Source organism: Amblyraja radiata, chromosome 17 (genome assembly GCF_010909765.2).
Source record: "Amblyraja radiata isolate CabotCenter1 chromosome 17, sAmbRad1.1.pri, whole genome shotgun sequence".
NCBI lineage: Eukaryota > Metazoa > Chordata > Chondrichthyes > Rajiformes > Rajidae > Amblyraja > Amblyraja radiata.
The window spans coordinates 28159183-28172934 of record NC_045972.1 but is presented as its reverse complement, the minus strand read 5'-3'; the positions used below and the strand labels follow the sequence as shown (position 1 = coordinate 28172934).

The window sequence follows — 13752 nt, the reverse complement described above, 5'->3', positions numbered from 1 at the left end:
AAACAATATATCTCACAAGTTGGGGGCTCGTCCGCGATCGCCACTCCGGCCGCTTGACGGAGGCACGAAAGGAAGGGAAGGTGCACCCTGCTGATTCAGCAGTCTCTGATCTCCTTGCTTGCCGTCAGCGGTTTGAGCGAGTGATATTCGGACAAGAGACTCTGGAAACAAGAGGGAATCCGGTGAAAGGGATCAATCAATCGAGCAATTTCTGTGCACAGGACTCGGGTAAGAATATTGACTATTAAGTATTACTCGGGCGATTGGGTTCTGTTGGACGGGAAAAGGTCTGACAGGGATGGGTAACCGGAACGGGCAAAGTAAGGGCCCGGGGAAAAAGGCTCAAACTGGTGAAGAGCCGCACATTCCGTCTGATAGTCCATTGGGGCGGATGTTGCACGGATGGGGTGAGGGGGGGGGGGGGTGGGGGGGTGAGGTGTGCGTCTGGCTTATTGAGACATCCGAAGAGTTGTCGGATTGAGAAATAAGTGGCGTTGGAACCCAACCCAAAGAACCCCCGTGGTCAGGGCATCTGCTCCTCCCGTGAGGGGGGGGGGGGGGGACGAGAACCAGAGACCCCAAACTTTCAAAGAAGAGAAAGAGGAAGGGGTGAATGGAGGGACCAAGGTTGGGGTCCCCCGGGAAATAAAGAACAAGGATCAGGGGGATGGCGCACCGGGCCATCCCGGTGTTATCATTGTCACAAAGAAGGACACTTTAAAAGAGAATGTCCAAAGATAAGGCATGAAGTACAATCGTACACACTGATGGAGGAATAGGGGGGTCAGGGGTTCACCTCCTTGGGGTGTGTAGGACGTACACGCGAACCCTTGGTAAACTTAAAATTAGGTCCCCAAGGAGAAGACACGGTATTTATGGTAGACTCAGGGGCGGAAAGATCAAGTGTAACCAAGATACCGGAGGGAATGGAATTAGGGGAAAAGCAAGTCAAAATCTCTGGAGTAGGGGGAAAGGTAATGAAAGCTCCCGAGATAGAAGGAGTAATGGTAAGATATGAAAATCGAGAGGCCATGGAAGACTTAATCCTGGTGCCCCAGGCAGGAATAAATCTGATGGGAAGGGACTTACAAGTTCAATTAGGAATGGGCACAGCTCCCGTAGGTGGACAGATTATAGTACAACTATATAAATTGACGACCGAAGATGAAGAAAGAATAGTCTCACAGGTGTGGGCAAGAGAGGGAAATAGGGGAGGGCTAAGAATACAACCTCTGAGGATAGCCTTGCGAGAAGGAAGTGAAGTAGTACAGGTAAGACAGTATCCGATTTCAATGGAAGGAAGGAAAGGGCTGCAGCCAATTATAGAAAACTTACTGAAGGATGGAGTATTGGAGAGTTGTATGTCCCCCTACAACACGCCAATACTCCCTGTAAGAAAGACTGACGGAACGTTCCGACTGGTCCAGGACCTAAGAGAATTGAATAGGGTAGTTAGGGCTCCCGGTAGTCCCAAATCCTTATACCATAATGGGACGTATACCCCCTAACCACAGGTGGTTCAGTGTGGTAGATCTGAAAGACGCCTTTTGGAGCTGCCCCCTGGCTGAGGAAAGTAGAGACCTTTTTGCATTCGAGTGGGAAAACCCAGACACACTGAGGAAGCAACAGTATCGATGGACTATGCTCCCTCAGGGATTTACTGAATCCCCGAACCTGTTCGGGCAAATATTAGAACAAGTATTAGAGGATGTTCCCAGGACCTATGGGACACAATTATTGCAGTACGTAGATGATTTGTTACTCTCAGGCGGAGAAGAAGAGCCAGTAAGGGATGCAACCATAACCCTCTTAAACTTTTTAGGGGAAAAGGGATTGAGAGTGTCCAAAAATAAACTACAATTTGTAGAACAGGAGGTTAAATATCTAGGACACCTGATTAGTGACGGGAAAAGGAGAATAAACCCCGAAAGAATAGTTGGGATCACCGGGCTGCCGATGCCAAGGAACAAAAAAGAAATCAGGAAGTTTCTCGGGTTAATTGGATACTGTAGATTATGGATAGACAATTACACCCGACAAGTCAAGTTCTTGTATGATAAATTGTGTGAGGAGACTGATAAAGTACAATGGGATTCTGAGGACGAACAGAGATTTGGAGAAATAAAGAATAGCCTGATCACCGCACCGGTACTGACCCTCCCGTCCATTGATCAACCATTCCATCTCTTTGTTAATGTGGAGAATGGAATTGCGTTGGGGGTACTGACACAAAAGAGAGGAGGGAAGCGACAGCCAGTCGCATTCCTTTCTAAACTCTTGGATCCGGTATCACGAGGGTGGCCTGTATGTATTCAAGCGGTCGCAGCAACAGCAATATTAGTGGAAGAAAGTAGAAAATTGACATTTGGAGGTGACCTGGTAGTATCCACTCCCCACACGGCCCGGACAATACTAACTCAGAAGTCTAACCGGTGGTTGACTGACTCCAGGATCCTAAAGTACGAAGTGATACTTATGGAAAAAGACGATTTGACCATTCTGACCGATAAGAATTTAAACCCTTCCCAGTTTTTATACTCGGCGGACGACGAGCAGGAAGGGCAGAGACCAGAACACTACTGTAGCGAAGTTATAGAACTACAGACCAAGAGCAGGGAGGATTTGGAGGAGCAGCCTCTGGTAGAGGGAGAAAGGTGGTGTATAGACGGTTCTTCCCGCTGTATAAATGGAAAAAGATATAGTGGGTATGCCATAATAGGAGGAGAAGGATTTGAAGGAGTGGAGGCGGGCAGGTTGCCAGGTAGTTGGTCGGCTCAGTCATGTGAATTGTATGCCTTAATACGGGCGTTAGAATTGTTGGAGGGGAAGTTGGAGTAGTGCACACGTTTGGGAGAACATGGAAAGAAAGGGGGATGATTACAGCAAGAGGAAAGGAGTTGGCACATGAGCAATTAATTGAGAAGGCGCTGGAAGCATTACATTTGCCAGAAAGGATAGCGGTGGTCCATGTGGCGGGACACCAAAAGGGGAACTCATTAGAAGCAAGGGGAAATGAAGCGGCAGACGGAGCCGCCAAAAAGGCAGCGACAGAAGGAACAGTGAGGATGTTGTCTTTAATACCATTAAGGGAAGGAGTAGGAAAGATACCTGTATTCTCACAGGAGGAGGAGGATAAAATGAATGAGTTAGGGGTTCGGCGTTCCACTGACGGGAGGTGGTGGACGCCGGATGGGAAACAAATGTTAACCAAAGGATTAACTCGGGATTTGATGACACAACTGCACTCCCAGTCACATTGGGGAGCGCAGGCCCTGTGTGACACACTACTACGGACCTACGCTTGCCGAGGTATCTATACTTTGGCTAAGCAGACAGTCTCCGGTTGTGTGTTATGTCAGAGGGTTAACAAGAAGGTAATGAGAGCTGTCCCTGGTGGAGGACAACAATTGGCTATAAGACCCTTCCAGAGAATACAGGTAGATTTTACAGAACTTCCAAGAATACAAAGGTGGAAGTACCTCCTAGTAGTTGTAGACCATTTCACCAGGTGGGTGGAAGCATTTCCCACGATAAATGCCACCGCTCAGGCAATAACCCGGATATTATTAGAACAAATCATTCCCCGATACGGGGTCATCGAATCCATAGATTCCGACCGAGGAACACATTTTGCCTCTAAGGTTCACCTGTTGGTTTGCAGTACCTTGGGAATAAATTGGAAATTGCATACACCCTGGCACCCCCAGAGTTCTGGGCGAGTGGAAAGGATGAATGCAACCCTTAAAACACAGATAACTAAGTTAATGGAGGAAACCAGAATACCCTGGACTAAGTGTTTACCAATTGCATTATTAAGAATACGAACGGCACCCCGTAAAGATATTGCGGTGTCTCCCTACGAAATGTTGTTTGGGCTGCCCTATCTTGGAAAGGTAGAGGGCACGCCGACCTTCGAAGGCAGCGATGTGTTCCTGAGGAACTATTTACTGGCAGTGTCTCGTTCCCTTGCAGAATTAAAAATAAAAGGACTGTTGGCACAAAGTCCACCACTCGACTTTCCAATACACGTTATAAAGGCCGGTGACTGGGTACTGATTAAAAGTTGGAAGGAGGAGAAACTGCAGCCCCGGTGGACTGGTCCATACCTGGCATTGCTGACAACGGAGACAGCAGTACGAACAAAAGAAAAAGGGTGGACACATGCGACCCGGGTTAAAGGACCCGTTGACCAGACATCAGTTCCTGAGAAAGACGATCAGTGGACGGTAAAACCAGGGAATAAGCCCCTGGCATTAACTTTCAGTAAGAAATAAGTGTATGAAACTAACAGCATGAAAGGAGCAGTTGTAGTATTACTAACTATATATGTAACCATTATAAGAAGTGTTAATAACTGTGATAAGTGCTACCATCCTATCAGATATGGAGGGCGAACAACCAGAGCATTTACCTATCATTCCCATGTAAGTGATGTTTGCTACGACCTAAGGACTAGAGCTGTTTGTCAGGACGGAGGGAGGGGGTATTATGTAGTAGAACATAAGGGACATGTAGGAAGTGTTGGGCACATTACCTGCCCAAAAGGGGAGAAATGGGTCTGCATGACCAAGAGAGGACAGTTAGGCATCCCTCCCCGAGCCAGGGAGGAAACATTAGACAGAATTAAGGAGGTAGTGATAGGGAAGTTAGCAGAAGCAGTAGTCAACAAACCTCCCCCACCTTCCCAGCCTCAACTGCACCAGACTATGTATGATGAAATAAAGCAGCAGATTGAGATCCCCGAAGTGGGGAGAAACCTGTTTGTGGACTTGGCCCTCCGGATAGCCAGAACCCTGAATGTGACTAATTGTTGGGTTTGTGGAGGACCGCTGATGAGCTCACGCTGGCCATGGAGAGGATCTATCATTGAGGTATGGGACCTGATAGAGTGGAATTTGACGGTGGGAAGAGATCGAAGTCCCCAGGAATGGGTCCTGACACACACCCCGGTTGGAACTGAGTGTATCGCCAGGCCCTGGGCAAAGGATGCCATCCTAGTAGGCAGCAGCCCCTGCCAGCGCATCATCACCCAGTGGCCAAATCAATCCCGAGTGTGGTGGCCAGAGGAACCTCAATGGTATCCCACTGTAAAGGATGAAGGAAACTGTACTATCTGGATGAAGACTGATGGAAGCGAATCGACTGGATTATGGAATTGCACCGGGAACAACCCTTACCAGGGAATCCCAGTGTTGCAGGACATTATGGGACAATGTTACCTCTAGTGGACCTGCCCCTGAAGGACTGCTATGGATATGCGGACACAAGGCATACTCGGTATTGCCAGAAAAATGGAGTGGGACTTGTTTAATTGGACTGGTACAACCAGGGTTTTTTTTCTGTTGACCACTGAGGAGGGGCGGTCGCTAGGAACACCCATCTTTGACGATCTACACCGAACGAAGAGAGGAATGGACATCGGAAAATGGGAAAATGATGAGTGGCCACCTGCAAGAATCATCTCATATTATGGACCAGCCACTTGGGCACAGGACGGATCATGGGGCTACCGGACCCCAGTGTATATGTTAAATCGGATCATAAGACTACAGGCAGTGCTGGAAGTAATTACTAACCAGACTGCATCTGCACTAGAGATGTTGGCGAAGCAGCAGACACAGATGAGAACAGCGATATACCAAAACCGTTTGGCCTTAGACTACTTACTAGCCGAAGAGGGAGGAGTATGCGGAAAATTCAACCTCTCTAATTGCTGCCTAAACATAGATGACAACGGGCAAGCAGTAATGGATATATCAGAAGGAATCAGAAAAATAGCACATGTCCCGGTACAGAGATGGAACACAATCATGGGAGCAGGATGGTGGGATTACATCTTAGGAGGAGCCTGGTGGAAAGCGGTGGGACTGGTGATTTTATGGGCATTAGCTGCATTGATCATTATCCCCTGTTGTATACCATGTCTCAGGGTTCTTATAACTAGAAGTATAAGCCAAATGCAGGCAGTTGTAGTCCCCATGAGGGAGAAAGGGGGCGTCCAGAAGATAATGATAATGAGGCCGAGAGAGGACCCAGAGGAAAGAGAGATAAAAATAATGTTATTAGCTTTGGAACAGCAGGAAGTCTAGGAATGGGGTTTAATACAGGATGCGTAGCAAAAGAAAAAGGGAGGATTGTGAGGGATAAGATGATTAAACCACCACCATTGTGAGGGGCCGAATGGTTCGAGTCACCGACCTTGTGATGGGCTGAGTAACTGGAAACACCAACGTTGTGATTCGAACAAACAGTCAGACCTTCAGAGCTGTTGATAACATTGTAGAATAACAAGATGAGGTAAGGAATGTAGCTGACAACACAGAAGCTATTCTTTAGGTCAAAGGCAATTAATTAGGTTAGGGCACAGATACTGCGCATGCTTAATCAGTTAAATGAATATTAACTTTACGCCCCTCATGACAAAGAACCTAATTTAAATGTACATGCGATGTATGATGTGGGAGGAGAGGGAATGATTGATGACGCACGGAGGAGAGGGTTGGAAGATTGTGAACCTCGGTACCCTGATTGGAAGGGGTCAGAAGGGGAGGCGTCCGATCAATAAAGACTGTATACTGAATTGTATAAAAATAGACGTTTTTCCTTTGCTCGGTGTGTCTCAACTTGGAGAGGCACCCGATTCTGCAGACTCGCAAATAAAGCATTTCTTGTTTCCACGATTTAGTCTCTGAGTAGTGATTGTGAGCACAAACAATATATCTCACATCATGAACTATTAGGCTTCAAGAAATTAACCCATTACATTCCACATGGTTATTACAAGCAATATGGATGAAGTTATTAACTTCCTTTCATGGAATGTGACTGGCTTGAATCATCCCATTAGGTAGGTATGTTACAAAACTTACCTTCAGCAGCGCTGCAGTTCTGCCACTGGCCGTGTGCTCGATTTTGGCGCCTTTGAGGGGGGTGGGGGTGGGGTTAAAATGCGGTTTTCACCTACCTGTCCTGGATTATATTTTCTCGGAGTGCAAGCTTTTGCTGAAGAATTGTTCCGACGGGCATTCTGTGAATTTATTTTTTAAATCGCCCGACAAGTTCAGCGCCCCAGTAATTTAAAAATCGGCTTCTAAAGCCGTCAGTGCCGACAATGGGGACGGATTTCACGTATGGGACAGGTAAAGGAAAGCCGTTTATTTTATGTATAAAAGTGCTCCTTAAGATGCCTTTAATTCACATTTTACGTTGCGAAACGGTGATTTTTCCCCCATACGAACTGGCAGTATTTTTCCTGCCGATATGGGGTTTAAATTCACCGCACACGCAACGTTCCAAATGATCGCGTTCCAGAAAAACCCACTTGCAAAATGATTTAAATGGCCATTAACTTGCAGGTATTAAACACTAAATTCCTTCCATTTGGCCTATAAATCCATGACAATGAGATTTAAAAATCATGTTATATTGTGAATTCTTGTGTGTATGTTATTTGGTCACTTAGACTATTTAAAAATGTTGATCTTTTCTTAAGAAGTGGATAGATGTTTAGATCTAGTACAGGTGCACAACCTTTTATCCGGAGTTCCGGAAACCGAAAAACTCCGAAAACCGGCCATTTTTTCCAGGATGTCGTCTGCACACCAAAGCTCGTGTTTGGCGCCAAACTTGACCCGAAACGACCCACGGTCAACCCAGGTCTGTACTACTGTAGCGGCTGCCTCCTCCCCAGAGACCGGGGAGACACTTAAACATCTGTAAATCATTGCTTAAATGTTAGTCAGTTAGTTTGGAGGGCTTTTATGTGAAGGGGGCGGGGGGTGAAGGAGGAAACATTAATTCTTAGTCCCCTACCTGGTCGGAGAGGCGGGGAGCGGTCAATGTCTTACCGGGTCGCCATGCAGTAAGTAGGTATGTTGCAAAGCCTACCTGAAGCGTCGCTGAAAATCTGTCGCTGCAGGTGTGCGCGATTTTGGCGCCGTTTAGAGGGGGGCGGGTTTAAAACGCGATTTTCTCTAGGCTGTTCAAATCGAAGATGTTCAGCCTAGTTAATTATTAACGAAAAATCGCTGGAAGACCCCGTCGCAAAAGCTATTATTAGTTTTAAAGGCCTTGTATAATAGTTATAATAGTTTAAAAATCAATCTCTAAACCCGCGACCACCAGCAGCTGTCAGGGTCTCATAGAGCAAATAATAGAAGGTATGCTGCTTATTTTTACATTAAAAAGGGCTTCTTAAGATCCCTTTATACAAAGTTTAATGTTGCGAGTAGCGCATTTTGGGCCCATTATATCCGCAGTATTTTTCTGGGCATTTGAGGGCACAAATCTAGCGCAATGTGAACGTTCTAAACCAGCGCGTTCACGGGAACCCACTAGAAAGCTGATTTAAAATGGACTTTAATTTACAGCAATTGAACACTAAATTCCTTCCATTTGGCCTATAAATTAATGTAAATTAGATTTTAAAATCATGTTTTATTGTGAATTATTTATGAATATTATTTGGACAAAAATGTTAATCATTTATTAAGAAATGGATAGATTGTTAGATCTAGTAATTGAAGTTTGAAATTAGCTACACTTGGGTAACTAACTAATTATATGCTTTAATTTCAGGTCATCCAAGTAAGATTATTTTATATTTGTTTCAGAATGGTTCAACCTACGATAACTGAAAATTTCATTCAGTTCTCTTAATTTTTAAGAAGGTTATGGGCTTTTGACTGCACACGATCACAGCTTTTTTGTTATGTCCATAGAAAATCAATAGGGAACAAAATGCTAATTTCCGAGTATGAAAATGGCCATAACTTTTTAAATACTTGAGATATGAAAGTGAATTAGGTGTCAAATTAAACTTCTTTTTATGCTTTACCTGATGGGATAAATTACAGACTTGATTTTTTAAATCTCAAAATATTGTAACATTGCTACTAGGTATGTTGCAAAGCCTACCTGAAGCGTCGCTGAAAATCTGTCGCTGCGGGTGTGCGCGATTTTGGCGCCGTTTAGAGGGGGGCGGGTTTAAAACGCGATTTTCTCTAGGCTGTTCAAATCGAAGATGTTCAGCCTAGTTAATTATTAACGAAAAATCGCTGGAAGACCCCGTCGCAAAAGCTATTATTAGTTTTAAAGACCACGTATAATAGTTATAGTAGTTTAAAAATCAACCTCTAAACCCGCGAACACCAGCAACCGCAGGGTCTCATAAAGCAAATAGCAGAAGGTAGGCTGTATATTTTTACATTAAAAAGGGCTTCTAAAGATCCCTTTATAAAAAGTTTAATATTGCGAGTAGCTCATTTTGGGCCCATTATATCCCGCAGTATTTTTCTCGGCATTTGAGGCACAAATCTACCGCAATGTGAACGTTCTAAACCAGCGCGTTCACAGGAACCCACTGGAAAGCTGATTTAAATGGACTTTAATTTACAGCAATTGAACACTAAATTCCTTCCATTTGGTCTATAAATTAATGTAAATGAGATTTAAAAATCATGCTTTATTGTGAATTATTTGTGAATATTATTTGGACATTTAGGCTATTTAAAAATGTTAATCATTTATTAAGAAATGGATAGATGTTTAGATCTAGTAATTGAAATCTGAAATTAGCTACAATTAGGTAACTAACTAATTATATGCTTTAATTTCAGGTCATCCAAGTAAGATAATTTTATATTTGTTTCAGAATGCTTCAATCTATGATAACTGAAAATTTCATTCAGTTCTCTTAATTTTTAAGAAAGTTATGGGCTTTTGACTGTTCACGATCACAGCTTTTTTGTTATGTCCATAGAAAATCAATAGGGAACAAGATGCTCATTTCCCAGTATGAAAATGGCCATAACTTTTTAAATACTTGAGATATGAAAGTGAATTAGGTGTCAAATTAAACTTATTTTTATGCTTTATCTGATGGGATAAATTGCAGACTTGATTTTTAAAATCTCAAAATTTTGTAACATTGCTACTATACCCCTGGAATGTTCCTTAATATTTTTGTATCTATGGAGATGTTTCTCATCAATAAAATGGGTCTGGTCTTCCCAATAGCCAGAGAGTGGAATGAGATCTGTCTGTAATGGTGGGGTTATCTAAATTAAGTATTTCACAAAATTAAATTTGTTTTGAGCCAGATTTACAAATGATGTATAACTTAAGGATGGTTTTATTCAGCGAGCATACAACTGATTAGATTGTGCTGGAAAGAACACACAAACATGAATGTGTTATAGATGTATATAATCATATAACACACACATTTACATTTCTTCTGATATTTATATCCAATGATGAACTTTATTTCAGACTAGACAAGGGACAACATTAAATAAAAAAACATTGTAAACCTCCCCGCAACTTCATTCTGGTGTCTCAGCCGTGCTGATCCGGGCCAGACTCCCTGCACGATGTGGAAGGAACATCTTTTCGCTTTTATTGTGATTTATTTCTCTTTTTAACACTGAATATCTGATAACGACACATTAGCAGCATATGGCACCAATATTGCACCAACCCACTCAATTTTAAATAATTCATAATAGAAATCCATTAACATGGTTAACACTTTATTTCTGACATGCATAGTAAGATTTACATAATTCACATTGTTCTGTGTGCGAGATCTACAGGGTTGCAGTGTTCAGCATATCAGCTAACCAGTGAAAGTTATGGAAGTTATAAACAAGTTACTTATTTCTACTTTTGCACCTTTGTATTCTTAATAAATACATTTATATCCTTGTATTAAACATAAACTAAAATGGTGTGTATAACAGTATAAAGTGGCTTTAGGTAAAACATAGCTGGGAAGCAACAGTTTGGAATTTGAGGGCGGCCGACAGAGGAAGAGATATGAGGGGAAATGTAAAGACTGAACCAAGGTCGGAAGTTAATGGTGGTGAGACAGAGAATACTAGAATCAAAGACAGATTGATGCAAGAGGAGTACAGCATGAAAGATAATGTAGCAGAGATAAGGCTGAAAAACTGTAATAAAGAGCTGCCTGTTTCTGTGGATCAGAGAGCAATTAGAGGACGGACAGGTGGTGTAGTCTCTGAATGTTCCAGCCGAATATTTGCAAATAAAGGCTTTTGTCCTCTTGAAGAATTCTCCATGTCTGTGTAATTTTATCCAACTTTGAGTCTTAAAACCACGACAAAATTGGCGCTGCGAGCAGGGTCGGTAAGAGACCATTAATTAAAAGACAAACAGCCCAGGGTGCTTCCCAGCCCCTCTGTGGCTCCTAGGGACAACAGGAAAAGGATAGCCACCCAGCAAAATGATGCGGTTTTCCGCTTCATTTGGACTAATAACCTGTTGAACATGGGAAGCCATTGGGGACACAGAAGTGCCCAGAAGGTATCTCCGACCCAAGAATCTGGCACTAAATTGTTCTAAAAAGGTAGCCCGGAGGATTGTCCGAGAAGGCTGCGCTGTGTGGTGAGTAATAACATTTGTGATAAGAAAGTACAGCATTGCATTATGTGATATTATTAAGAGTTTATTCGGACCTCGTGGACACCACCCTGAGAGGCCAGGGGTTGCACGGACGAGGCAGATATTAAAACCTTGTGGACACCACCCTGAGAGGCCAGGGGTTGCATGGACGAGGCAGATATTAAAACCTCGTGGACACCACCCTGAGAGTTCAGGGGTTGCACGGACGAGGCAGATATTAAAACCTCATGGATACCACCCTGAGAGTTCAGGGGTTGCACGGACGAGGCAGATATTAAAACCTCGTGGATACCGCCCTGAGAGGCCAGGGGTTGCACGGACGAGGCAAGTGTTCTGTGGACACCACCCTGAGAGGTCAGGGGTTTGTATGGGCAGAATAAAGTATTTTGTGGATAACGTCTTGGGTGACCGAGGTTTGTATGGGCAAAATACGAATTTAAGGTAAGTGGGTAATGGAAACAATGTACACAGTGATAAAATATTGTAGAATAGCAGAAGTAGAATAGCAATAAGAATAGTGTAAGGTTATATAGCAATAAGAATAGCTTAAGGTAATATAGTGACTACAAGGACGGAGGAGGTGTAAGGACTGAGTTTCTTAACTGTGGAGATAAACTAGCTGCATTCTCTGCTGCTTGGTCTCTCAGTATTCTCTCTGCTGAGAGATCGAGACGAAATGTGCTACCTTCGTCTGAAGATTGATGGAAGTGGGGTGTGGTCAGATGTTGAGTGACTAGGATTTTGATTGGTTGTGATCTTAGTGGGGTGTGGTTAGAATTTGAGTGACAGTGAGTATGACTAATCACGATCTGAATCAATGTCCAATCACAGCGCTCAGGAACCTGACTGATAGGGGATTAGACCATCCTACTTTAACTTAAAAGGGAGAAACATAGAAACATAGAAAATAGGTGCAGGAGTTGGCCATTCGGCCCTTCGAGCCTGCACCGCCATTCGATATGATCATGGCTGATCATCCAACTCAGTATCCCATCCTTGCCTTCTCTCCATACCCCCTGATCCCTTTAGCCACAAGGGCCACATCTAACTCCCTCTTAAATATAGCCAATGAACTGGCCTCAACTACCTTCTGTGGCAGATAATTCCACATATTCACCACTCTCTGTGTAAAAAATGATTTTCTCATCTCGGTCCTAAAAGACTTCCCTCTTATCCTTAAACTGTGACCCCTAGTTCTGGACTTCCCCAACATCGGGAATAATCTTCCTGCATCTAGCCTGTCCAACCCCTTAAGAATTTTGCAAGTTTCTATAAGATCCCCTCTCAATCTTCTAAATTCTAGCGTCTAGGAGATAAGAATTATATAAATGTTAATTTTGAAACTCTAATCCGTGTAGAAAATTGCATAATTTCTTTGAAGTAAGAATGGAACGAATGTGATTTGTGTGTAAAAACTGGTTTTGAATGAATGAGGAAGTTCATATATGTGATAAGTCCTTTGTTTGTTGTGGACCACATATTGTAAGGGTAGGTGTGTGTGTCCCTTTAAGAAATTGTAAGCAATGGGGGAGGTTACGAACAGCCGTAAAGTAACGATTAACGCTTTGTATCCTCGCAACTTAAAAGGGGAAAGTTGAAAAATGTAGGCTGCTTGGTTTTTCTGATGTTTCTTTTATATTTCTTTTCAGTAAAGTTTAATTTGGAAAATTGTTACTAGTACTAGGAATTGGAAATAAGTTAATTGCTGAAACATGGCCAGCTTTTATGGTTTGTTTAGATAAACATTCTGGTTGCAGAAGGGTAATGATTGTTTGCTGAGATTTTCAGAAAAGGTTGTGAGGAAGTGGCCCAAGGAAGGCACTTTCAAGATAAATGTGTGACAAGATGGAAGTGTTAATTATGAATTATATGCCCACAGATAAATTGGAAAGGTGCGAAAAGTAGAGAGGAAAGGAATTAGATGCACAGGCAGTTTAGAAAGAAAGGAGAGAGAGGCAGTGAGGAGGTAACAGAAGTAGGAAACGACAGGTGTGAAAGTAATAAATCAGGAGGAGTCAGTGGAAGATTTTCAAAGAAAGGTGAATGAATTTGCAAAGGAGGCTAGACTATCTGATAAGTAAGAAATTGAGTTTAGAATAAGAAAGAAGGCATACCAGAAAGGATTAAAGTGGGAAGCAGAGGGATAAATTGATGAGACTGCTTTAAAAAGAAAAGACACAGATTATCCTTTGGGGCACCCATAAACTGAGAGGACTAAAAAAATACCGTACCCAATATTCCTGATGGGGCAGGAAATGGATTAGGGCTTTGGAGGAGGAGAACGTGAGACGATTATTGGCTATGGAAGATTTGAAGGCACTGTTGGTG

The 13752-nt window shown here is 43.1% G+C and overlaps 1 protein-coding gene and 1 long non-coding RNA gene across 3 annotated transcripts in view; one reads left to right on the top strand and one right to left on the bottom strand.

Moving 5' to 3' along the window:
* Positions 1-13752, bottom strand: part of LOC116982622 (UDP-glucuronosyltransferase 2C1-like) — a 76170-nt gene that overhangs the window by 18395 nt on the left and 44023 nt on the right. The window lies entirely within an intron of this gene.
* LOC116982625 lies at positions 1717-13648 on the top strand. The gene is made up of 3 exons (XR_004414507.1): positions 1717-1757; positions 6507-6509; positions 13490-13648. It is a non-coding gene; the product is annotated as an uncharacterized LOC116982625 (long non-coding RNA).